Source organism: Furipterus horrens, unplaced genomic scaffold (assembly GCF_987537825.1).
Source record: "Furipterus horrens unplaced genomic scaffold, mFurHor1.1.pri manual_scaffold_2, whole genome shotgun sequence".
Classification (NCBI taxonomy): Eukaryota; Metazoa; Chordata; class Mammalia; order Chiroptera; family Furipteridae; genus Furipterus; species Furipterus horrens.
In genome coordinates, this window is record NW_028327172.1 from 87,320,346 (window position 1) to 87,344,661 (window position 24,316).

A 24,316-nucleotide genomic window follows, 5' to 3' on the forward strand; every position below is an offset into this window, starting at 1 on the left:
TCCTTTAGCTTTTTCTTCTCTGGGAAGCTCTTTATTTTTCTTTCAATTTTATTTTTCCTTTCTTTTTTTAGAAGTTTTTTATTCATTTTTTAGAGAGAGGTGAAGTGAGGGAGAGAAACATAGGATACCACTGGGAATTGAACCAGTGATCTTTTAGTTTGCAGGCCAGTGTTCAACCCACTGAGGCACACCAGCCAGGGTTTTCCTTCAATTTTAAATGATATCCTTGCTGGGTAAAGTAGCCTTGTTGTAGGTCCTTGCTTTTCATCACATTGCATATTTCAGGCAAAGCCCTTCTGACATGAAAAGTTTCTGTTGAGAAATCAGATTTCAGTCTAACGGGAGCTCCTGTGGAGGTAACTAACTGCTTTTCTCTGGCAGTAATTAAGATTCTCTCCTTGTCTTTAAGCTTTGCCATTTTAGTTACTTGTGTCTTGGTGTGGGCCTCTTTGGGTCCATCTTATTTGGGATTCTCTGCACTTCCTGGCCTTGTGTGTCCTTTTCCTTCACCAAGTTAGGGAAGTCTTCTGCTATTATTTCTTCAAGTAGTTTATCAATCCGTTGCTCACTTTTTTCTCCTGGTATTCCCATGATGTGGATGTTGTCATATTTAATGTTGTCTCAAAGGTTTCTTAAACTCTCATTTTTTTTAACATTCTTTTTTCCTTTTGTGGCTCTGTTTGGATTTTTTTATTTTCTTGTCTTCCAAATTGCTGATTCAATCCTCTCCTTCATCAAACTACTGCTTACTCCCTCCAGTGTATTACTTATTTCAGATAGTGCATTCTTTCTTTTTATTTTTTTTATGGTTTCTATGTCTTTTTTCATAGAAAAGGAGTTCTAAACTATTTTTGATAAATTGCTTATCTTTATTTCATTTAGTTTTACTGGAGAATTCTCTTGTTCTTTCATTCAGGGCCTGTTTCTGTGTCTTTCCATTTTGCTTGCCTCCTTGTATTTATTTCTAGGTTTAAGTAGATCTGCAGAGACTCTGGAGCAATACTATGTCCAATGCTGCCTGTAACTGGCCCTGGGCAACCTGGTTGGAGTGATCAGTAATCCACAGCTGGTGGCTCTGTGTGCAGAAAGAAGAAAGCTATGCACCAAGGCCAGCTTTTACCAGCACCAGGACTGGGCGAGGGTCAGCTAAAGTCTCAAAGATTCCAGAGATCTAACTTTGCCTGTAGGCTTTCTGCTAGGGTTAATCACTGAAATAGCCTCCAGCTGTAAATCTTCAGCAGCCAAGTTTAAAGTTCAAAGGGTGGGGGATAGGAGAGGTTCTTGTGGGTGTAACTACTGTTTCCCCCCAGGCTGATGCCGCATGGAGGGGAATGCTCTACCTGAGAAAAATGTCTTCTGTAGTATGGGGAATGACTCAACACAGGGTATCTGGCTGCTGTTCCCTCAGCTCGCTCCCCAGAGCCATAAACCCCAGACTCTCTTCATGTGGCTCTAGTCCACTTTGCCCTCCACCTGACAAGCCCAGAATAAGTGGCTGCAAATAAAATTTTGTGTGTTGTCCCTTTAAGTGGTCTCTCCCTGGTGGACAGAAATCCTGCTGCTTTTGAAAGCCAGGTGTTATTTGGATTCCATTCCCAGTTCTGGTGCTCTAAGCTGGTGAGCCCAGCTTGGGGTTTAGACTCCACACTTCTCAGGAGGAACCCCACCCCCAGCCACTGAAATATCCCTCCAGGAACTTCGGCTGCTGCACTGGCAGCCCAGCTAGCCCTCTTGTGCCTCATTACTTCCTATCAGTCTCATTGTGGTGATGTGATTTCTTCATCAGTCCTTAGTTATAAGGCTCCTCTCCACTAGTGTTCAGTTGGTTTTTTAGGATGATTTTTCTATAATTTAATTGTAATTCCAGTTCAGGCCTGGCTGGAGGTTAGTGTAGTTTCCACTTACTCTGCCACCAGCTTGGATTTCCTCCTATTGTTTTGCCTGTTCATTGCTCTTTTAACAGTGATTTTTCTCTCACCCCTCTTTTTCTCTATATGTCACGTGAATGATACCTACTCCCCTAATTTTAAAAGCCACCTATATGTTAATAATTACCAAAGTTTTATGTTCAGCCAAAATTAGCCAAACTCCAATATTTCCTATATATCACTAGTTGGATATCCCACAGGCACTGAATATGCAGTATGCTATTCTCATTCCCCACTCACACTCCCCACCCAAATAATTCATTTTCCCTCTTTAAAACTATTGTTCCTCCTTTAATTTCCTATGTATGTTGGCACCACTATGGTCAGTCCAATAAGCAATGCAGAAAAGTGATCAAGCATGGGCAACTACAGTCCATGGGCCAAATCAAGCCTACGGCCTGATGGTTTTCTAATAGCACCTTTTAGATATAACTCACATGCCATAAAATTCACCATTTTAAAAAGTAGAATTCAGTCATTTTAGTATATTAACAGTTTTGCCTGTTTTTGGAAATAAATTTTACTAGCACAGAGCCATGCCATTTGGTTACATGTTGTCCATGGCTGCTTTCAGTACAATACTACATCAGAGTTAAGTATCTTTGCCCAGAGACCACATGTCCTGGAAAGCCTAAAATATTTACTATCTTGGCTTTTAGGGAAAAAAAAAGTCTGTAAACCTCTATCCCGAATTGTTTAATCTCTCTCAACTCCCATATTCAATCTATTATTAAATCCTGTAATATACTTCCCAAATATAGTGAGAGCTACTATAAACTGCCTAAATACTTCCTAAATAATAGTAAGAGCTACCAGTGGGAGCTCATTATAACTATCTAAGCATTTTTAGTTTTTTTAAACTTAAACTGAGACATAATGAATATGGCATAAAAATTTTTAACTATTTTAAAGTATACACTTCCATAGTTTCAATGTATACACTATGTTGTACAATTATCACCACTACCTAATTCTAGAATATTTACAAAAAGAAACTCTGTACCAATAAACAGCTAGTCCTTGTTCTCTGTAACCCCTATTCCCTGGTACCACAAATCTATCTTCTGTCTCTGTAGGTTTATCTTTTCTGGGCATTTCATGTAAATGGAATCACAAATATTTGCCTTTTCTGTATGGCTTCTTTCACATAACATAATGTTTTCTAGGTTCATCCATGTTGTAGCATGTATCAATACTTCATCCCTTCCATTATATGGATATATTCATTTTGTTTATCCATTCATCAGTTGAGACACATTTGGCTTATTTCAACTTTTTAGCTATTACGAATAATGCTGCTAATGAGCATGTTGCACAAGTTTTTGTATGGACTAAACACTTTACAAACACATAATCCCACAATAACCTTTTGTGATAATTAATATCATCATTATTACTATTATCATCTTCATTTAAAGATGAGAACACTAAGGCAATGACATTTAAAAATTCACCCAGGTCACAAGGTAGTAAACTAAAATTTGAATCACAGAAGTCTGACTCTATCCATATTCTTAACTACTAACAATGCTGCCATGTTTATATCTATAATCCCCTTTCTCTATCCCCATTACAACTACTTATCAGGCCCTCCTCAGCTCTCATCTGTTTTATTACAGTAGTCTTTTAACTGCTCTCCCAGACTCGTCTCACCTCCCTCAAATTGCAATAAAATAAAATAAAATAAAATAAAAACCTTTTAAAAGAAGTCAAACTATGTCCTGGCCTTTTTTAAAGTCCTCTATGGTTCACTATCATCTAACAGTGGATCAAACTTTTACTGGCCACAAATTCATTTATTTCAATGAAATCTTATGTGGCAGTCCAATAGGCATATTAGATATAAAACAGAGATGCTCTTGTTGAACACAAGAAAAAAACAGGGGTTGGTTGAATGTATTTGTAAGGAAAGAATAATCTCTTAGCCCTGCCTCACATACCTACCTCCTCAAAGAATGCATTTTAGACATTTCCAAAGAACACTTTGAACATTTAGAACAATCAGAGAAACCACCATTCCATCACTTATTTCTCTGAGAAACTGGTTCTAATTCTCTGAATACATCAATTTATTTTGATACTTTATAGAGTCTTCACATATGCTTCTCTATGGAAAACTCACTTCCACTCAGTAAACTTATATTGGAAAGTTTTGTTCAAAAATTACTTCCTTTATAAAGCCTTCTCTAACCCACTCCTTATTCCAACAACTGCAAATACTGCTCACCAGCTCTATTATATTCCATCTGTTGATGTCCTTTGCACAATACAGTACTCAAAAGCCAGTGGCTCAGTTGGTTGGACTGTGGTCCATACATCAAAAGGCAGCGGGTTTGATTCCCAATCAGGACACATACTTAGACTGGGTTCAATCCCCAGTCAGGGCCCATACAGAACGCAACCAATCAATGTTTCTCACAGCGATGTGTCTGCCTCTCTCTCTGCAAATCAATTTTAAAAAACAAAAAAGCTGAAGGCAATATTCCAGACATGCTGTGACTGCCACAAAGGGTACAACTCTCTCAGCAAATCTGAAACTAAGCAGCCAACTAGTGCCCAAAGCAGTTTTGTGTCTTAATCTGCCAACAACACCAGGATAAAGTTCCCAGCTAGTAACCTTTACACCTAGAGCAGAGACTTCCAGCACCATAATTCATTACTTCAACCAACCCTGCAAAACTCCTAATCAAACCTGCCACCTATATTCTTCACTCCTGTACCTAAACTGCCAAGTACTGATAACAACCCATAAAATAAGCTGTAAGTGAAGTACTGATAACAACCCATAAAATAAGCTGTAAGTGAAGTGTCAACGAAGTTAAAATTTCCAACAATTGCTAGTCTATCAATGCTGCCTGTCAGTCCCTCAGCTTGTCCCCTATTGTTACAGAAACAGGGGAGTCCAAAAACAAACCCCAGGGTTTGCAGCTGGGAGATAGGGAAAAGGAAGAAGCTTTCAGGATGCCTTTGCGTGACTGGGCCTAGTGGCTGGAAACGTTGTTGCTCAAAGATCCGCTCTGAAACTTCCAAAGCTCAGGAAGATGGGAGGACTCTTTGGACTGTGGGCTGGTACGGAAGGAGCCTACAGAGCCTGCATAAGGTTCTGTGAATGGTTAGAACTGCTTGCAACACCCATTGCGTCAGAGGACGCAGTCAGAGATATATAAGCAGCGGCGGACATTTTAGGGGGTGCTCCCTCCATGTGGCTTGGAGGAGTGGGTCTCTCCAGGCTGCTTTAAGGGAGGCCTCCAGGCTGCTTTAAGAAGTGCTCCCTCCATGTGGCTTGGAGGAGGGGGTCTCCAGGCTACTTTAAGAAGCTCTGGCCAGGCTGCTTAGAGAAGGAGAGGAGATCCACGCCATTTGCAGGAAGAAGGCAGTTTACAAGGAGACTGAGAATCCAGGCGGTTCTGCACTGAGAGCTGGAGGGCACCACAGCACAGAAAGGACCTCCCCAATCAGAACTGAGTGATTGGCAGCTACTGGTAAAGCTGAACTGTGCCTAGGAAGTAGAGAAACTATGTTTCTAACTTTCCTAAGACTGGCCAGGTCTGGGAGGGGGAGGCAGAGCTATGCGCAAATAAATAATTTTTTCTTTTCACTAAACTCTGGTGTTGAGAGTTATAATTCTGACGGTGGGCAATCGGGCCCCTAACTAAACAGCCCGTGGGTTCTGTTTCAGTCGGAGCAGCCCAGGGGTTCTGTTAACACTATCATGAACTTCTTTCATTTCCTTTAGCTACTATTGGAAGATCTCATTTCAGCACACAAATTGTTTTCCTACTTCTCAAAAATTAGTATTAGGTAGTCAGACTCTCAACTTCAATCCCCCAAACACCAATCTCATACAAATACTTCTGCAAACTTACCAGCCTTCAAATATATCCTTACCTTTTTTCTTTCTATCTCACTGAAGATTAATCTCCTCTACACCTATGCACTATGATGTATGAAGTCAAAAACATAATACAAAGACAACACAAGTTCAACCGATGTCCCTTCTACTTATTCCTTCCCATCATAGTTAAGTTTCTCAAGAGTCATTTATACCACTGGTCTTCAAAGTAGGGTGCTAATTTTATCTCAGTGGTTGCTCTATGGATTATAATATGAATCTTAACTTATCATATTCTACTTCAAATTAATACTGACGTTTTTCTGGTAAAATGTAGCAACTTTATTCCAAAAAAACCCTCCATTTCTTTAACCTTCCTTTGTTTACTTATATTACATCACTATATAGTAGAAATCCAGAAATGAAGAGCTACAATTACTTCAAGCCATTTTATGTCTTTTAAAGAAATTAAGAGAAAAAGATGAAAATATATTTATGTAGCCTTTTATTTCCTACATATTCATCTTTTCTGATTTTATCCATTTCCTCCATTTCCTCAGCTTGAGTGCTTCCTATAGAATGTCTTATATAGCAGGTCTGGTTATAAGATATTCTCTGAATCTGGTTATTTTGGAATGTCTTTATTTTGCCTTCATTTAGAAGGACAATTTTGCTAGATTTGGAATTTATGGGTCACTGTTTTTATTTTAATTTTAGAATTTTAAATATGTTGATCCACTGTCTTCTGGCCTCCATTTTTTTCTGATAAAAATGCACCTATAAATCATATTGTTACTCTGCATAATTTTTCTCTTGCTGCTTTCAACGTTCTCTCCTTGTCTCCGTCTTGCTGCGAATTGACAATAATGTATCCAGATATGGATCTCTTTGTAGTTATCCTACTTTAAATTCATTGAGCTTCTTGAAAATGTAAATTAATGTTTTATTTTGTAAGTTCTTGGCCATTATTTCTTCCTATTCTTGGTCCTTTTTTCTTTCTCCTCTTCTTCTAGAATGACCATTACAAATATGTTAATATACTTTATACTACCCTACAGGTCTCTGACGCTATCGTTTTTTTTTTTTTTCAATTATTTTCTCTCTGTTCTTCAGATTGGACCATTATAATTGATATATCTTAAAGTTTGTTGACTCTTTCTTCTGCCACCTTGAATTTGCTATTGAAGTCATCTAGTGATCTTTTTTCACATTAGTTATTCTACTTCTCAACTCTAGAATTTTCATTTTGTTCTGTTTTATAGAATCCCAATTTAAGTCACTGTCATCATATTTTCTGTTATTTAGACATGATTTCTTTTAATTATTTGAACAAATTTATAATAATCGCCATGAATTTTTTTGCTAAAAATAACATCCAGACCCATTCAGAGAGTTTCTACTGATTCTCTTCCTGGATATGGATCATGTGTTCCTGGAATTTTTCTTTAACATCTGGTGGTATTCTTTTATAAAACTGGGTACTATAGATAATATATTTAACCAATTCTAGATTATGATTTTTCCCCCTGAGGACTGTTGTTGCTATTCTTTGTTTTGTTCTGGTTTTTAGTAACCCTCTTGGAAATAATTTGAGAATCTGTCTCCCTGAGGTATGTATCCATTGATTTCACTGCTCAATATTTTTAAAAATTCTTATTTTTATTTTTTAGCCTGGCTTCCTTAGGTCATCCCTAGGTCTACATCAAGCAAATAGCCTTTTCACCTTCTGCTAACAAATCTGTTGGTGAGTTGTCAAGTGCACTCAAAGTTCAGAAAGTTTCAAAGTCAGTCTCAGATCTTACTCTTTGCTGAGCTCTCTCAGGACTTCCTAGTGAATGCCAGTCCCCAGTAAGGCAGAAATGAATGGAAAACTTAGCTTACTCTGTTATAGTTCTCTCATTTACACAATCTCCCTTCCAAGTTTCTGGCTAGATAACCACTCTGTTGCTTGTCTCTACCAAGACCACAACTTCTAGCTATCAAGGCTATGAGCCCTCCACAATCATTTCCTACCAAACTCGCTACCAAACTGACTTGTATAACTGGGATTTCTTTTTTTTTGGGGGGGGGGGCCTGTTTGTTTGTTTTTGTCCTCTCTTCCAAATCAAGTCAGTTGCCTCTGGCAACAAAGCTGCTGGTTTAAGGTTAATCAACTTGATTATATTGATTATATTATGATTAGACTTGGGGAGGTGAGTGAAGGATACAGAAGCTCAGGAAAGAAGGCCAAAGACTCCCACTGTTCTTACCACATGTTCAAAGATTTTCATGAATTAAAGCTTCCCAATTTGATGTTTGCCACTGGTTCATTATCAGAATCCTACATGGTTGTTTTAGGCAATTTTGTCTAGTTCTATATTTGCTCTTTAGAAAGATGTGTCATTGCCAAGAAGTCCCATCACTTCTACTTATTTTCAATTTCTACATCTGTGTATATTTTAGAACGCAGTTATATTATGGAAAGGTAATATTTATAGTTATATATATATTTGGATAAAATTGAGTAAACAATTATAAAGGTATTATTAATGTGTGATATAATAAAGTTTAGAAAACACTGGTAAAAACTATCAGTATCCTCTTCCACACTATGTACTCATACCTCGCCCCATTATATTCTGTTTTTTTTAATTTTTATTTATTGATTTTGAGAGAGAAAAAAACTTGTTGTTCCACTTATTTATGCATTCATTAGTTGTTTCTTGTATGTGCCCTGACCGGGAATTGAACCTGCAACCTTGGTGTATCAGTATGACACCAACCAAGGCCACTCTGTTCTATTTTGTCACACGAGTAAAAACAGTTGTCTTTAAGAGCACTAAGAACATCTCTGACACAGAGACAGGGGCTTCATTTCAGTCCTTATCATATTTGACTTTTCTATAGCACTGAACATTGCTCCTTTTTGAAATTCCTATTTTCCTTTATCACAATCTTATTTCATCAACAGCAGCTTTTACATATACTTCAAGTCCTCACTTTCAACTTAAATACATATGGTAATAAAGTTTAAGAGTTTCATCCTCAAACCTACTTTCTGCATTATCCTATTTGATTACCACATATCATCTATCTGCTGATGGAAACAATATCCTTAGGCTTCATCTTATCCCTAATTTCAAGACTAATATAATATATCCAATTACCTAATGGAAAACTTTTATCTAACTTGTGGCTCAAACTCAATATGTCTAAAACAACACAGTTCATCCAATCTATTTGTAACCCTGGTATTCTCTAACTCAGTAAGTGACACGGCCACACACACGGATAACAGGGACAGACAGCTAAAAGATCATCTTAATACCCTCTTACTCATTTTCTCCTTTACCTAGTACTGTAACTTTCAAAAAGCTTAGTACACCATTGATATAATTAATCAGTCTACAATTTGAGGAATACTGGCTATTTCTTTTCCATAAACAATGATGAAATAAAAAGCCTTGATGGGAGAAGCCAGAGTCATTATTATATAAGTACAGGAAGTGGTAATTTATAACTACCAGTTCCGTATTCTCACAGTAAGAATACTCTTCTAAAGAAAATCTGTCTCACCCTCTCTTTCAATAGGGATTTAATAATAGGAAGGTAAAAAATACTTCATATTAAGATTTGTTTCACTGCTATGTCCATGAGCTAAATATGTGGCTTATATTTATAATCAAAAGTCTCCCAGAGACACTTAACTGAAGTCCTTTTATATGGAAGAACAGACTCTACAACCTACTGAATGGGAAAGAACATGTACTCTGGAGTCGGATAGCCCTGGACTTAATCTCATCTCTAACACTGATTAATTATATAATTTTAGGCAGATTATTTAGCCTCCTTGAACCTCAGTTTCTCTAGTCTATAAAATGATAAAAATATCTACATTACAAGATTACTGTGAAGTTAAAATGAAATAGATGAAGGTACTACCTTACTTCAATACCTCATCATTCTTTAGGGGTAGTGAACACACAATACAATATCCAGGTGATGTATTATAGAATTGTACACCTAAAACCTATGAGTTTATTTACCAATGCCAATCCCAATAAATTCAATAAAAAAGAAAAAAAGAGCCTGAAAAAACAGAAACCTCATCATTATCAAATATCACTGGACAGCTTCCTAACTGGTCTTGGTATGTTCTATACCAATTCTTCCTCATATGACAATACTTCATGATAAAAGTCAATTCTTTTACACAGTTTGTTCATTCATTTATGCACTCATTTGGTAAGTAAAGTTACTCATCATTTAACTCAGTAAGTATTTGAATCCAAAGGTATAAACTGAAGAGCAAGAAGAGACATAGAGATACAACGGTGAGCAAAAACAAACATGGCCCCTAAACTTGTTGAGTTTGTGGTCTGGAGGGAGAGAGAAACCATTAAATAATTATAAAAATAAATGTAAAACCACAACTGATATAAGTACTACTAAGAAAGGATCTAGTGGGAGGAGAGGATGTGATAGGGAATTTAGCAAAGTCAGAGAATTCACACAAAGCCCTTCATTATTAAGCCTCTCCTATTTCACCAGCCTCATTTCCAGCCATTTACTCACATACAACCTACATTTAAACCACACTAAGCAACTTAAGGAATATGAAATGTACCATATTCTCTGTCATCTTCCAATCTTTTAAATATGCCACAACATTTCAGAAATACCTTGCTCCTGCCTACTTAATTCCAGCAAATATCTCAAGATTGCAGTTCCTGAATTACATTTTTAAAGACTTCACCACACATGATGTTAATATTAATGACCTAATCATGTTAGTGTCTGACAATTCCTGTGCCTGATAATTGATTTCCCCCCTTATAAATGACTACTATTTTATGGGGAGATATTCAAAGATGATGTCAAAATCCTGCCCTCATCTGTATTAGTTTCAAGGGGTGCCTAAACAAATGGCCACAAAGTAGGTAGCTTAAAACAACTGTAATTTACTCATTCACAGTTCTAGAAGCAAGAAGTCCAAACTCAAGGTATAGATAAGGTCCCAATTTATCTGAAGAATCTAGGGGAGAACCTTTGCTATGCTTTTTGCTTTTCAAGATTGTTTTGGCTATTTTGACCCCTTGTAATTCCATGTGAATTTTAGAATCAGGTACTTAATTATTACAAAAATGTCAGCTCAAATTCTGATGGGATTGCATGGAATCTATTCATCAGTTTGATTAGTAGTGCCATTTTAACAAGTTTAACATTTACAATCTATGAATATGAAATGTTTTTCCAATCATTTAGATCTTCTTACATTTCTCCCAACACTGTTTTTGTACTTTTCATAGTCTTAAGATGTGTACTGCTTTTGTTAAATTTATTTCTTTTATTCGTATTGATGCTCTTGTAAAGTGAATTGTTTAAATTCTTTCATTTTTCAGATTGTTCATTGTAAGGGTATAGAAATACGAATGACTTGAATACATTGCTTTTGTATCTTGCAATTTTGCTAAAATCTTCTACAGTGTGGGGCAAAAGTAGGTTTACAGTTGTATGTGAAACACTTTATTTTTGTATTATGATTTATTATCATATTATTTTTAATTTCAACAACTATAAACCTACTTTTGCCCCAACCTCTATAGTTCTCAATAGTTTTTAGTGAATTCATTAGGATTTACTATATACAAAATCATGTTATCTGTAAATACAGTTTTACTACTTCTGTTCCTCTAAGCACCGCTTTAACTGTATCCCATAGGTTTTAGTATGATGTGTCTTTACTTTCATATTTTCTGAGTTCACTTTTGATTTCTTTAACCCTTTGTTTCTTTAAAAATACAGTTTCATTTTCACAAATCTGAGTTCCCCCAATTTTCCTGCTATTCATTTCTAATTTCATTCTATTGTGGTTGCAAAACACATTATTGCTAACTTTTAAAATTTATTCAGGCTTAGTTGGCATATCGTATTATCAAGAATGTCTGTGTTTAACTGAGAAGCATATACCTTGTGTTGTTGAGTGAAGTGTTCTACAGATGTCTGTTAGGTCTAGTTGGTTTATAGTGTTGTTCAAGTATTATTTTTCCCTGTTGATCTTCTAGTTTATCTATCTATTATTGCAAGCAGGATACTAAAGCCTCCAAATATTATCATTTGTCTATTTTCCCCTTCATTTCTGTCAGTTTTTGTTTTATGTATTTTGCTTTGTTATTAGACATGTTCCTAAAATGTTTTATTTCCCTACTGTACTGATCCCTTTATCATTATAAAATGTTCTTCTTTACCTCTAGTTAAGTAAAGGAAATGTTTGGGGTTTTTTTTTTTTTGTTTTAAAGTCTATTTTGTATGATATCAGCATAGTCACTCCAGCTTTCTTGTGGTTACTATCTTTATGATACAGGTAACCGCCATATAACACGGTTGTTAGGTTCCTAACAAATACTGTGTTATGTGAATCTGTGTTATACAGAACAAAGACCTAGTACAAAATGGGGGCTTAGGTTCCAAAATTAAAAATACATACTATTAAATTTTTATAATTAAGAGAAATATCTTTATTACAGCAATTTTCATCAAAAGTATTACATATTAATATAAATTCAGTAATTTTTTTTCATCATCACTACTAAGCTCCATTAACCGAATGTGTTTTCTTTTTGACAAGATATCCTTATCCTCTGAACTTTCTTCAGCATTATCTTGATTTCTATGCTATACTTTTTGCAAAAAAAAAAAAAAAAATCTGTTATTTTAGATTACTTGCATTCAGCTGAGAGATCTTTATAAATTTCGTTATACGGTGCTAAGCACTTTTGAAGTTCTCTCTTAAACTTGGTGCTCCTTTCAGTGCAAGAATCTTTATTTAAGAAATATGACTAACTGTTCGGCTAAATCTAGGCCTTTCTTCACGCTTTTTAGAGTAAACTAATACAATGTATGTGCTCAAATGAAAAATTTTAAATGAGTTATCTTTCGTAATTAAAAGCTTTTATCACATTCAGAATTGTAGGGGGATTTTCCTAATTTCGTGTTACACGGGAGTTTCCCCAATCTCTAACCGTGTTAAAGCGAAACTGTGTTATAGAAGTACCGTGTTATACAGGGGATGCCTGTATATCTTTTCCCAATTTCAGTCTATTTGTGTCCTTGAATTTAAAGACTGTCTCCTACAGACAACATATAGTTGGGTCATGTGTTTTTATTTAGTCTAATAATCACTGCCTCTTTATGAGATTATTCCATTCATTTATACTTAATACTGATATAGTTGAACTTGTGCCTGCTATTTTACTTTGTTTTCTATATCCTTCATGCCTTTTCGGTTCTATTTTTTCATTACTGCTTTCTTTTGCATTACATGAATACTTCCTCATGAAGCATTTCAATTTATTTAATTTTGATCATTTTTAACTTTTCACTTACATTTAACACTGTATTAGTTTCAGGTGTACACCACAGTGATTAGACATTACATAACTTACTAAGTGATCATCCCGATAAATCTCATACCCACCTGACACCATACATAGTTACTGAAGAAGTATTGACCATGTTCCCTATGCTATACTTAAATCCCCATGGCTATTCTTTAATGACCAATCTGTACTTTTAATCCCTTCACCTTTTTCAGCCACTCCCCCAACACCTCTCATCTGGAAACCATCAAAATGTTCTCTACATCTATGAGTCTGTTTTTGTTCTGCTTGTTCGTTTACTTTGCTTTTTATATTCAATTGTTGATAGGTAGGAATTTGTTAGTTTTCATCTTTTTTTTCTTCTTCTGCTTAAAGACCCTTTAACATTTCATATAATACTGGTTTGATGGTGATGAATTCCTTTACTTTTTTTGTTTGTCTGTTGTTCTAAAGCAGTTTAAAAATGCTATCTGACGCCTTGGTTCCCCCATGCCCTCCCCCTGCCCGCCTGCAGCTGCTTGGAAGATGGCAATATTTGGGGCCGGGAGTTCCCCACCATAGCAGGGTTCATCAAGACGAGCCGCGTTTGGCCTTGATCAGCCTGTCATGCTTACAGCTGTAAGATAACCACAATTCAATAGTTCCTTTTTTCTTCCCCCTATAAAACAGCCCCCTCCTTCCCTAGTAGTCTGGAGTCAGAGCCACTTGCAGCATGGCTCACTCACTGTCTGCTACTTCCCTCAATAAACTTTTTTTTTCCTGCTCGCTTTATCTTGATGGCTTTCTGAGCGACTCCGTTCTCACATTATGGTGCCGAAATCTGGGATTGGGACACGGGTTCAACCGGGACTCCTGAGTCGGACTTGGGCCCTGAGCTGGCCCCCAATCCTTGGACCTGGACTTGCTCAGGGCTCCATGAGTTGGCCGCTCCAGCTTCCCCTCTGGCTTGCTGACCCCACCCGCCTTTTTCCTCCAACCCCTTCTCTGACTGCCATTTACTCCCAATCAACACCAGCCCTTGGATTCATCCCCGCCTTCATTTCCCCCCGGTGGTTCTGTTTCCTGGTCTATCCAAGACCATTCTGGGCAGTCTGGCCCTAAATCTGAGCGCTGAATCAGAACCACTTACAGGGTCATTTGACTCCTTGCATCAGTCTGGACCCACTCTCTGGGGCCTGACAACTCCTAGGGACACTTGGGATAAATCAGCGCCTCTCTTCTCAGCCTTTGGCCCTCCACTCTCTGGTCAAAATGGGGACACTCATCTTGACAGATTGTGGAGCTGGGAACGTTGGCTAGGATTCGCCCTCCCCCCTCCTTCTCGGACTCACATTAACCCTAATCATCACCATGGGAATTGGCCAGTCCCTCCCACCCAAAGATACCCCTGTCGGGTGTTTAGTCTGTAATTCACATCTCTCCAACTAAATGGAGATGTCAAGTCCCGTCGACTTAAATTTCTGTCCACTGTCGCATGGCCCCAATATCCTCTAAATAACCAGACTCGGTAGCTGGAAAACAGCACACTTGACTTCGGAGTTCTCACAGACCTCGGTGACTTTCTCCAGCAGTCGAGCAAGTGGTCAGAACTTCCCTATGCTCAGGCTTTCTGACCCCTTCGGGGCAAACACTCTCTTTGCAAACAGCTCACTACCCACCAAATTCTCCTTGTCCAGAAAAAGCCACCTTCCTCTTGACTTTCTGCACCCCTTCTAACCCCTTCTCCTTCTTCCTTCTATAAAAAAATACTCACAATAAAACATTGGGACACAGGATTTTAGCAGTAACCAAAGCAGTTGTCTATTCACAGATCTGCAGCTTTGGGCGCAGACAAGAACAAATTCAAAGATGCACACCGAAAGATGAAGCTGGCTTTTCTTATCCTAACGCGAGTAAAACCGCCCCCTGCTTCCTCCCTCTCCCTCCTTCTCCTTTTCAGTTTTTCCATGCTGAATATTCCGGAGTTATAATACAACACAATTAACTAAATTAATTAAGGGTAATCTGGTTATAGGTCTATCTCCAGCTCTTCTTTGGAGTTTCCCTGTCTTGTTTGCTGGGCTGTCTGGCTGCATTTTCCCATTTCCCAGGGTTTGGTAATGAACGTCCTCCCCTCAGATTTCGGATATACTTTGTTCTCTCAGAGGCATTTGTGCTGAGCCTCCAAAAGCCCCTTTCCTAATGCTAATATTGTTAACTCTGGCTCAAAGAAACCCTCTAATTACATTTGCCCTTTACTGCTAATTATTTTATACTGGTTTGGGAGCCACCAGTTTCCTTGGCTCTTACACTTGGATACCTTCGATCCTGCTGACCACACACCTCCCTAGGACCCTGAGCAAGATGCCCCTTTGCCCCCCTCAGAACCCCAGTCACCTGATTCCTCACAGTCCCCAGCCCTCCAAGACCCCAGACCTTCTCCTCCCCATACCCAATCCCATAGGCCCATCCCTACCTCCTCTCCCCCCAACCCCCAATAAGCATTGCCCTTCTAGTCTCTAGCCCTTCCTCGAGGTCGCTGGTAAAGATGGTGTCACGTGAATACATGTCCCACTTTCTTACATGTTTCCTTGCTGGGATGCGCAAATTAGGCTTTAAAGCTGTCAACTCTGACAGAACTCTCAAAATTACCCAGGGTCCTTGTAAAAATCCAGCCGCCTTCTTAACAAGGCTCCCAGAATCCATCCAAAAATACACCAATTTAAACCCCACTTCGCCTGAGGGACGCCTCCTTTTACACACCCACTTCATTAGTCAATTGGCCCCAGACATTAAAAAAAAAGCTCCAAAAGTTAAGAGGCGAGCCCTGAGACCCCCCAAAGCGAACTTATTCATGTCGCCTTCCGAGTATACAACAACCAGCAAGAGGAAAGGGAAAAGGAGCGATAGAAACAGAAAGACAAGCAGTATCTTTTGCTGGCTAATGCCCTGGGGAACTCCTCCAAGGGGCAAAGTAAGCCTAAGGGCAAAGCCTGCACCATTAGGCAGCCTCTGGGCCCCTGTTTCCCATGCAGTCAGGAGGGACACTGGGCAAAGCTCTGTCCAACCCCCCGCTTACCTCCTCCGGGTCCCTGCCCTCTCTGTCAAAAGACAGGTCACTGGAAGGTTGACTGTCCGACGGCCTCTAACCAGGGAACTAGACTGCCCACCCTGGCAGCAGATCCAGATGTGGGCCTCTCAAGTCCCAGACCTCCTCGGACTTTCCACCACCTGATGGGATTCGGGTTCAAGACCCCCACTTCTCACCATCACAGCTGCAGAACCCAGGGTAAACATATTGGTGGAGGTAAGCTTGTCCCCTTTATCCTCGATATGGAGCTACGTATTCTGTTCTGCCCAAATTTCCAGGGCTCCTAACTCCCTCTGCCATATCGGTTGTAGGAATAGACAGCAAGGCGACCCAACCCCTAGGTACCCCTCCCCTAACCTGCCTCATTGGGCATCAGGCAGTCACCCACTCCTTTCTAGTCCTGCCCCACTGCCCAGCCCTACTTCCTAGATGCAATATTCTAACCAAACTGCACGCATCTATATCTCTTGGTTGTTTTGACTCCATGCCTTCACCAGATAATCCTACCCCTCTCATTCTTCTTCTAATTTTAGGGCAGTTCCTTAACACCATCCCAGACACTCCCTTGCCATCCTGGCTAACAGTGGTCAATCCCGATGTCCGGGACACAAACAATCCTTCCATCACCTCCCACAACACTCCGGTCACTGTAACCCTAAAAGATGCTTCCCATATCCCCAACAAACCTTAATACCCATTAACCCCTTGGCCTTAAACGGTCTGAAGCCTATTATAGACCACCTGCTGGGAGCAGGTCTACTTTGACCTGCCACCTCTCCTGCCAAGTCCCCCATCCTAGCAGTAAAAAAAACCCAACGGGTCTCACCATCTTGTCCAAAATCTCTGTACCATCAATGAGGCCACTGTCTCTATCAACCCCATTGTCCCTAACCGTTATTCCCTCTTGTCGTGCATCCCACCTCAAACCTCCCACTTTACTGTCCTATTCCTCAAAGATGCCTTCACTATCCCACTCTCCCCGGCCTCCCAAGACCTCTTTGCCTTCACCTGGACCAACCCAACCACAAAAATAACCCAACAGCTGCCTCAAGGGTTTCAAAATAGTCCCCACCTCTTCAGTCAAGCCCTAGCAGCCAACTTACAGAAGCCTGACCTCTCCCCAAGCGTCCTCCTACAGTACGTGGATGACCTCCTCCTCTGCAGTCCATCTAAAAACCTTTCTCATCTCCATACTGCCCAGCTCCTAAACTTTCTTGCCAGTTGGGGATACCGCGAATCGCAAAACAAAGGCCAGTTCTCTCAAACTCAGGTCATGTATCTTGGACTCTCCATCACCCCTACTCATAAATACCTAACTCCAAAAAGACAAAACCTAATAACTACCTTCCCCCTATCCCATAATAAACAAAAACTCCTATTATTTTTAGGCCTCAACAAATTTTTCAAAACTTAAATACCTAATTTTGTAACCCTAGCCAAACCTTTATACCAGGCAACAGCTGGAGACTTGTCCAAACCCCTGGAAAACCCTCGAGCCGTCCTTAAACCTTTCACCACACTCAAAATAGCTCTCGGCCAAGCCCCAGCCTCAGCCCTTCCAAACCCAAATAAACCTTTTCTTCTATACACCGAAACAAAAGATAGCTTTGCTCTCGAGCTGTTAGCACAGCAACATAGACCAGACCAATGGATTATAGCTTATTTTTCCAAACCACTCGATTCCCCCTTCCTAGGGTGGCCAGCCTGCCTCCACGCCTTAGCAAAGTGGTAGGGCTCTATATGTGTGGCAGCAATTCTCAGTCAAAAAACCCTTAAGTTAGTTCCCTTTGCCCAGGTAACAGTCCACTGCTCTCATGCTATTTCCGGCCTACTAACCCACCAGGCCATTGCTGCAGCCTCCCCTTCCCAAATTCAGTTCTTACACACCCAAATACTTCAAAATCCTCAAATCCCCCTACATAAATCTGCTCTCTCCCTCAACCCTGCCTCATTACTTCCCTTCCCCGACTCCCACACCCATACCTATCACTACACTCAACATCTGTCCTCCTTTTTACACCCCTTCCCCGACATACAAGACACCCCTCTACCCCAGACGGAATCCTGAATTATAGATAAAAGCTCCTACAAGACCAACCCAAAGGGAGCAGAATATGCCATCACTGCCCTCGCCTCCGTCATTGAGTCGGGACACTTGCCCTCTGGTACCTCTTCCCAACAGGCAGAATTTATTGCCCTAATGCGGGCCTTGGCCCTTGCAAAAAGTCATCAGGTCAATATATACACTAACTCTAAATATACCTATCACATCATACATTCACACATATCAATTTTTTTTAAAGGGGATATATCACCTCTAAACACTCTCCCATCATCAACAAACATCTCATCCTCAAACTTTTTCAGCGGCTCAGTTCTCGACAAGAGCAGCAGTTATCCACTGCAAGGGACATCAAGCCAGCACAGATCTCATAGCTCAGGAAAATCACAAAGCAGACACTGAGGCAAAAAAACAAGCCCATGCCTCTTCCATCCTCCTTACAATGCCTACCAAGGCACCCCTTTATGTAGAGGAAGAAAGATGCACCCTAGTTAAGCTTGGAGCAACCCAACAAAATAGGTAGTTTCATCTACATAACAAAATAATTCTCCCCAATAATCACACTCAACATTCCTCACCTAACTCCAGAACCAATTTCACATAAATGCAAGACCACTACACGCTGTTATCTTGAACCCACCATCACCCAGCTTGTCCCCATCCAAAAAGTGCCACAAGCAATACCGCCCATGTATTCCTGCACCCCCACTGAAAACTTGACAGTAAAAAATCACCCAAGCCCAACCATCCTCTAAATAAGCCTTCCACAGGCCCCTCTTTACTCATCTCATCTTGCAAAAACTTTTATTACCCCAAAAGCTCCCCCCAGACTATCTCTCAGTTTTTAGAACATGTCTTGAATGCCTGGCTACAGGGCACTCTCAGCGACTACACCCCTGATGAAATTTACTTTTACACTTTCATCCTAGTTCTATCCCTCACTAACTTACTCGAATCACAGTAACCATGCTGACTCCCCTCACAATTATGGTTATCGCCCTTCTAACCTTTGCCACCTCATATCGACATCCTCTAGCCCCCACAATACAGTGAATATAGCAAACTTAACCAACAAAACCAACGGCTGGATCTGCCCCCACTCCTCTCACCACCCAGACATTGAGGTAATCACCTTCCCACCCAATCTCACCACCTTATATAACCTTACCGTCCACTTTCTTCCATCCCCCTACTACACGGGTTCGGCAGATCTCCCTGGAGCGGCCCAGTCAGTAGCCACCGCCACTGATATTATAGGTCCTGCCACTCTCTGCATCCGCGTCAGGCATGTCAGTGGCACCCACACTCAGCCTCCCTCCTTGGGCGCATTCAACCCTTCCCTTCTCTGCAACCACAGCCTAGACCTAGCCTTCATACATACACTATAAAGGCCGACCAAAAGCTCCTACTCATCCTCACATATTAGCCCAAATTCACAATCAAACCAAAACTTCAGATTTTCCTGCTACCCCTATATGGATCATAAGATTTTCAATTTAACCAATACAGCCAAACATTTCTTCACAAAGTCCTCCATAATGTTTAGTGCCAGTCAGTAAAAAATAAAACTCACCCCAATTACACTGCCATCACCAAAGGAAAACATAGCACTGCTATTTCTCTTCAAGGGACGGGATACCACTTCCTATGTGGCACGCAAGCATACCTAATAATTCCTCCTTACTAGATTAGCACCTGCATGATAGTTGCTCTAATACTAAATGCCTCTATACTAAGCCCCCAGCAAATAGCGACTTCCAAGGCAATCCCCAACCTTGGTTCCTTCCTTGGGACCTCCCTCTTGCCCCGCCCCCTACACAAACGAGACCAGCAGTAGTGGCAGACATGCGTACAGCAACCCTATCTTTAAACAACCGAAAATAGGGCACTCTATATATAAAAGCTTCTTCTAGTGCGTAAAAATATCCCAATTTAAAAAATCAGTACTAAATCTCTCTTCATCCCTTCAAGAAACTTAAAATAACACCCTCCAAGCTCTAAAGAAACAGCAAAAATCCCTGAACAGCCTAGCAGACGTAGTTCTCCAAAACAGGAGGGCCCTAGACATCCTCACAGCCGATGCAGGGAAAACTGCACCATACTAAATGAAACTTGCTGTTTTTACATTAACAATACAGGCATAATAAAAGAAAATTTACAAGTACTTAAAAAAACTCATTAACATTATTGCCCAAGCTAGGGAGCGGGCATATGGAGAATCCTGGTTCGGAACCTTCCTCTCATACTTCTCCTCTCCCTTCAAAGTGATCTAGTGCTTCTCATAACCTCACTGCTTCTCCTCCTATTATTCCTCGCCCTTGGCCCTTGCTTCCTCAAACTGCTAATTAACTTTATTCAAAAAACAGTTCAATCCATAACAGCCTCTACTGTCCATAATATACTCTTAAGATCTTTCAGATATCAACCCATGGCAAGAGACGACCCCTGAGGCAGCAGTCAACACCCTCCCATCACCCTAACTCAGCAGGAAGTCGTTACAGAAGAGAGATTAGACTACCACTGTCTCAACCGGTCTCTGCCACCCCAAAAAACACACCCCACCCCTTCCTCCTTTTATTAAAACAAAAAGGCCAGAATGACAGCCTTGGTTTCCATGCCCACCCCTTGCCCACCTGCAGCTACTTGGAAGATGGCGATATTTTGGGCCGGGAGTTCCCCACAATAGCGGAGTGCGTCAAGCCAAGCTGCGTTTGGCCTTGATTGGCCCGTCATGCTTACAGCTGCAAGATAACCATAATTCAATAGTTCCTTTTTTCTTCCCCCTATAAAACAACCCCCTCCTTCCCCAGGAGTCCAGAGTCGGAGCCACTCACAGCACGGCTTTGTCCCTGCTTGCTGAGTCCCTCAATAAACTTTTTTCCTGCTCGCTGCATCTTGATGGCCTTCTGAGCGACTCCATTCTTACACTATCCTATTGCTTCTGACCTCCATTGTTTCTGCTAAAATATCCAATGTTAACCTTAACAGGTTCCCTTTAAGTGACATCACTTTTCTCTTGACACTTTCAATATTTTCTCCTTGTTTTTGATTTTCACTATTCATACTACCATGTATCTGTTTGTGGATCTCTTGTCATTTAATCCTACTTGGATTTTGTTGGAAGTTTCTGAACATGTAGGTCCTTGTTTTCAGTAAACCTGTGAAGTTTACAACCATTATATCCCTGTGTATTTTCTTCTGCTTCTTTCTCCTCTGTCTCTCTCCCCATTCTGGTACTCCCATTATACATATGTTGTGTCCCACATTTCTCCAAGGCTCTGTTCATTGTTCTTGTTTTTCTCTCTGATCTTCAATTTGTAAAATGTCTATCAGTCTACGTACAAATTCACCTCTTTTGCCAGCTCAAATCTAAAGTTAAGCCTCTTTAACAAATCAATCACTTTACTATTTTACCTTTCAATTCTATAGTTTACATGTTTCTATCTCTTCATTGATATTCTCTATTTGATATGATATTGTCATCATACCTTCGTTTACTACTTTAATTGTGAGATCCATTGTTTCTGTGAACATGTCATAATAGCGACTTTAAAGTCTGATATATCTGGCATCTGGTCTCTCTCACAGGCAGTTTCTGTGGCCTGCTTTTTTTTTCAGTGTATGGATCACACTTTCAGATAATACATTGTAGCACATCTGGGTACTAGTACACCTCTAACCTCCTGAAGCAATGTTATAGCTCTAGCTTATGTATTTGTTTATTGACTGGCTGGAGTATTTTAATGAAGTTTATTCCCTTATACATAGCATTCATCTTATGATGCTGTTACACAGGAAGGTACAGGTTTGGCATATCCACAGTTACCCTCAGATCACTTGGACTTCATGGTTTGGGAAGAGCTCTCTTCCTTTCTTTCCTTGACCACACCCCATTGTTAAACTTCAGTAATTGCTGGTGGCTGCTCTACTGTCTTCAATAATGCTCTGGGACATAAACTGTTCTATAAAAAATCCAATCAAGGTCTGGTTCCTTTGACGCAGTAGTGACTGAGCTCAGTGATTTGTGTTCTGACCTCAGTTAGGCTCTTGTGTTTATTCCCTGGTTCTCTCCTACAAACTAGCTGGCCTACAGTTTAGCTTATCTTGTAAGACTCCTCTGAAATGCCTTTTTACCACAACCTCCAATGTTGTTGTGAGGATCTTCAGGCTTGAACTTCATTCTCTGTAACAAATAAAATCAGTTTCTTTGGGAAGAAATTAGGAGCCATTTTACATCCCTAATTCCCTAGGCCAATCTCTGAGCCAGGGCTCTGAAGCTAGGTGTGGGGACAATGGTAAAGTTCTCTATGAGTGACATTCTCACTCTAGGAGCTAAGAGCCCAGTAGAGGGAGAGGGTATGCAGTCTGAGACTATCTCAGCTTGCCTCTCTTAGGATGGAACTACCAACTTACAACTTGAGACAAGAGTGATCTAGGCTCTAGTATTTTAGTCTACCACACCCAAGCTCCATAAACGGAGGATGGGTAGAAAAAGGGAGTCCCCACTCTCCAATGGCACTCACCCAGGACTTAGTAGCAGCAAGAGGTAGCTGGGGGAAAGATGAGAAATGATGATCTGTTCCTCCAGGAAGAATGCTGTTAGTCTAGGTTGGAGGGGTGGGAGTAGAGAGACTGTATTTGGACTAGAGTAATCTTGAGTGGCATCTCTATCTAGTTGAGCTGACAAGAGGGAAAAAGGAAGCAGTTAAAAAAACCCAGACTCTCTCATTGTTTACCGAATTTTTATAGATGTTCTTGAATAAATGTTTCTTCATTTGCTGTTCACCTTAGGACCATTTCCATAAATTTTAAATGGCTGAGCTTGATTTTTTTTTTTTTTTAAATCATTTTCACTGGGAAGCACATCAGCAGAGTTCCTCCTGCTATCAACCAGAAGTCAATCTCCCATTTGTTCTCAATGAGAAGGTGAAGGAAGCAAAGTGGTAGGGCTCTATATATGCCATCTCATTTAACCCTCACAACTCTAAGGCAGATAGTGCAGATCTTACTTTTGTAGGAAATGTTACTAAGTCCCAGAATCATTTAGTAGTTTGCTCTAAGCAGCAAAAGATGGCAAATATCTCATTCAAAAGTAGGTCTAACTGCCTCCAAAGCTCATGTACGTGATTAAGCCGATCCTTTCATCTTTTATACAGATTTTTAAAAATGTTTTATTGATTATGCTACTACAGTTGTCCCAATTCTTTTCCCTTTGCTTCCCTCCACCCAGCACCCTCCCTCCCTCCCGCAATCCCACCCCCCTTAGTCCATGTCCATGGGTCATGCATATAAGCTCTTCTCAACATCCCCCTGTCTATTCTGCACCCTCCTACTATGCTTCTTCAGATATTTTTAAACATCAGAGTTCATGAGACAGTTATATCCCTAATTCAGTAACAATAATTTCTTAAGGTAATACATCATTTTATTCCTCATCTAAATTTTTTAAAATAATACTATGAGAAGTACTATTCTGTTTCCTTATGCCTTGAGCTACATTTCCACAAAGAATCTATGACCAGGAAATTATTACCCTTTTCATTACTTTTAAAATCTGTTTTCCTAAAGAGCAAAGTAGATCTAATGTGTACTGTGTTTGGTTGGTATTGTATTATTATTATGAACTGTAAGATGACATGGTCTCTTTTCTCCCAAGATTAACATGCAAAAACACATATACAAAGCCAATTAAAAAGTTATTAAGCAATGATGCTACCTCCTTTAAAAAGTACTCACACTTATCCTGAAGATTCTTAGACACAAAATTACAAGATATCTGGGGAAAATTTAACACAAAAAATTCCTTACAGTCACAACTGATCCGTCATTTATAAGAAGAATGCACTTCAAAGGTGATTTCATGCTTTTAAATATAGTTTAAATTAGTAAGTGCCAATATCTTATCATCCATAATTAAACCAAAAAACTCAGAAAAAAATAAACTAGATACTTAAATTATATAAAAAGAATCTTTCTCTGTAGTGACTTGACAAAAGGGAAAAAATAAAAAATAAAAAGATGTCAATCTAGATTTCATAGTTTAGCCTTCACCTCTACTCGGCTCCA

The 24,316-nt window shown here is 39.8% G+C and overlaps 1 protein-coding gene across 8 annotated transcripts in view; it reads right to left on the reverse strand.

Annotated features, from left to right (window-relative positions):
- The window catches only part of SIK3 (SIK family kinase 3), a 310,884-nt gene that overhangs the window by 120,558 nt on the left and 166,010 nt on the right, over nucleotides 1-24,316 (reverse strand). The window lies entirely within an intron of this gene.